The sequence below is a fragment of the Pteropus alecto genome, unplaced genomic scaffold (assembly GCF_000325575.1).
Source record: "Pteropus alecto unplaced genomic scaffold, ASM32557v1 scaffold359, whole genome shotgun sequence".
Lineage (NCBI taxonomy): Eukaryota > Metazoa > Chordata > Mammalia > Chiroptera > Pteropodidae > Pteropus > Pteropus alecto.
In genome coordinates, this window is record NW_006443119.1 from 18564 (window position 1) to 22233 (window position 3670).

The following is a 3670-nucleotide window of genomic DNA, read 5'->3' on the forward strand; positions in this document are numbered from 1 at the left end:
AAATGTGTGTGTGTGTGTGTGTGTGTGTGTGTGTGTGTGTGTGTTTTAATTTAAGTGATAATTTACATGGTTCAGATCAGTATATCCAACTGCTTCATTTCTATCTCCCAAGCACCTTGAATTCAATAGATCCTAAACTAACATACTATCTTCCTTTCAACGGTACTTGACCTCTGTGCTTTCTGTTTCAGCTAAAGTAATAATCTTTACCCAGGCCTCCAGAAATCTGAGTCATCCTAGCCTCCTATCTCTTGGCCCCTTTCCTATTTAGAGTCTCCAGATCCTATCATGTGATCACAATAGCATTAGAATCTGTCACTCTCTTTTACACCCCACTTCCGTAGTCCAGGGTTAGAGTCTCATAATTCTCTTCACTCCAGCCTAGACCACTGCAATAGTATCCGAACATTTGTAAGCCAGCTTCTACATTGATGCAGTTATAATCCTAAAAAGCAACTTACTTAAAAACCTCAATGGCTCCTAATTCCTTAGGTCCCCAAACCTCTATCTCTCCTTCTGTTCACTTAAAACACCATGCTTCAACTGCCTGAAGGTACTTAATCTTTCCCAAAACACATCTTTGAATTTTTTTACATACTGCAAGTATTTGCATAGACAGTCTCTTGTGCATGAATGCTCTTACCTTCAACATCCAGACCAAATGTCATCTCCTTGGTAAAGAATTGCCCAACACCATCAGGAAACATCAGTCTCTTCTATGGTCCCCTAGTACTTTCTGATACCTTGATTATAACACCACATTATATTGTAACTATCTACTCACTTCTACGTCCCAAAATAGATTGTAGATCCCTTAAAAGCAAAGGTGTTCATCCAATTTTCTTGTCCTAACCTGCTGTTGTAACTGGCATATAATAGCTATACAACAAATGTGAAATAAATAAAATTTAATTTAGTTTTATCTTCTTAAATGACTAACTGCTTTACTGAGGACCTAAGGAAATAATATGTAAACTGCTTTGTAAATTTTGTAGAAATAATACATTGTTTTGACTTCCCTCACTAGTTCTCAGAATGTGTGGTGTCCCAGTGGGGCAGGTACAATGTTTGCAGTTCACCGTTCTACTCCTTGAAGTCCCTCAGCAGAAATTGCACAGGACTCAACAGACCATGGAGTATGGAGATAGAGGCTAGGACTTATGAGTTGAGAAGAATTGAGTTTGAGTCCCAGCAATATCATCATCGAATTTTGTGAAATATCACCATCTGATCTTTAAGAAGCTACATCAACTCCTTGGATCTCAGTGTCTCATCACTAAAATAATGTTAAATTTAGATCATCTTTCTATTCCCTATGAAGTCGAGAATTCTGTAACTACCCACTGAAAAGCTAAGACTTCCCTAGCAAACGCCCCCATATTTCAGTGACATCATCATCTTTTAAATTCCTTTGGAAATAAAACCAATTCAAGAGCCATAGTCAACATGAATGGTATCTTGTAAAAAATACCGTTGGCACTGACCAATGCAGTACAATTTGAAAGGCACTGGGAAAATCCTCAGCCCCAAATTTGTACATCTATTAGAGATTACTTTTCAAGTTAATGTATTTATTTTATCTAAACTCTCTCTTTTAAAACTCAGATACCTTCGTACAGAATGATATTTTCCTCCAGTCTTGGGTGGAATGTCTCCTTGCTTATACCTGCACTCTCAATCACAACACTTTCAGACTCCAGAAGGAATGTGCTTCCATGCTTTCTGCTCCCTTCCTAGAATTTCTTTACCTATAAGCTCCTTCATTCTGGGCTCGTATTATATTCAAATGTATTTCTACACTTAATACAAACCTTCTTTGATGTTTCTTCCTCTTCCAAATACTCTACTTTTCATTCTCCTTGTACTACTATATTTAGAGACAAAACAGGAGCCAACAAAAAATGGCTGAAGAATTAAAATGAAAATGAAATAATACCTAAACAAGGTATTCCTACCTAAACAAGAAGAGAATTTCAAGAAGAAATGATAATCAACATCGCCAGATTTGAAAAGTGGGGGAGAGAAAGGAGGTGAAGATGACTACGGCTTCCAGCTTCAAAAACGAACTGGAGACTGACCAATATCTTCCTTATTACAAAATCTAAAGGTCTTTACTGTCATTGGTGAAGAACATGTGGAGGGGTTAATAAAAATCTCCAAAGGAAATTGCATCAATTTTCAGAATGTAGACTATGAAAACCAGGTCTCCTTTAAACCCCTTTGGGAAGTCTGGCTTTCCTCCTGCCTCAATTCCCCTGTATGGAGAGATGGGGGATGGGGCAGGGGAAGGATGAACCGACACACTCGACTTTTAGATATGATAACAAGAATAACATCTTACTTCTTTTCTGCTTCAGTTTATTTTATTAGTATGTATTATTATTCCCTCATTTATAATAAAAAATTGAGGATCAAGAGGGGTTAAAAGTACTCTTCAAGTCATGCTACCCTCTAATGCAATACTCCTGAAAAGATACTGCTAAAACACTTCCAAGTTTGTGTCTGTGTCTTATCCTTCTAATCTTATATTCTTCAAAGGGCCAAACCACCAGCCTTTCCCCCAAGGTATCCCAGGGAATTCACTGACCTGCAGGTAGCTGAGGAAGAAATAGAAGACTCTATTACGGTGCCTTGTGTAGTTTTTAAGGAAGAAAACTGCCTTTATCTCTAACAGTCTTAGTTTCTCCTCAGATAACAGTTTACCAGAAAACCTTGAAGTTGGCTAGTAATTGTTCACCAAAAAGTCTCGGAATCCCAGCCACGTGATTGGCTGATCAGGGACAGCTGAATGGAAATGGATGGGCAGAGGCTCTCTACTGGCCCAGTGAATAATTAACAGCAGAAATACAGCACCGGTATTTACCTAATCTCCTTCCTCCTCACTAGCCCTCATTCTTGATAACATGTTGCAATCATTTTTCTCCTCTGCCAACCATTTCCCCTAAGTGAAAAGATAATATGAATTTGATGCCAGAATTTTTTTTCTTTTCATAAACACAAGATGGTTAAACAAAATGCAATCCAGCTAGCCTGGAAACCTTGGATACCGCAGGGTTCAAACTAGGTTCACAAAAATGATCCACTGTCCATAAGTCCGACAGGCTTTCCTGGGGCTCAGTTACCTATGGATGACCTTGCCTTGTGCTGGTCTTCATCCTACCCCGAGAGTGCAAACGGTGGGGAGTTTAACACACATACTGAGTCCCTGCTGTGTGCCAAGTTGTCTAGAACAATATTATTACTTAGTTAATCTAAACTACTACCACCACCACTACTACTAAATGCTGGGCACCAAATGATCTGCAGAAGTTAGTCTATCATTGAGTGCTGCTAGAAGACTGCAATGAAGAGCCAGTCATGTTTGTTATTACATAGCTCTAGAAAGGATGTCAAACCCTGTGAGGGCTTGACATTATCAATTAAGCTATTAATCCTCGGGATTAAGATTTGTATGCTCAGGGATGTGGTTCCATAATGTAGCAGTTAGCACATCTGCTTTACATGCAGAAGTCCTGGGTTCATGCCCCAGTGGGGCTAGAGTCAATGGTCCATGGTCATGCCACCCTGAATAAGCCTCATGTCTGATCTCGGAAGCTAAGCAGGGTCGGGCCTGGTTAGTACTTGGATGAGAGACCACCTAGGAAGACCAGATGCTGTAGGCATAAATAAT

The 3670-nt window shown here is 39.3% G+C and overlaps 1 protein-coding gene across 1 annotated transcript in view; it reads right to left on the reverse strand.

The window, feature by feature from the left end:
• Window positions 1–1865, reverse strand: part of C4BPA (complement component 4 binding protein alpha) — a gene marked incomplete at its 3' end in the record, with an annotated part of 19897 nt that extends 18032 nt beyond the window's left edge. The window contains exon 1 of the mRNA XM_025040486.1: window positions 1812–1865. The remainder of the gene's footprint in view (window positions 1–1811) is intronic.
• Between the last annotated feature and the right edge of the window lie 1805 nt (window positions 1866–3670).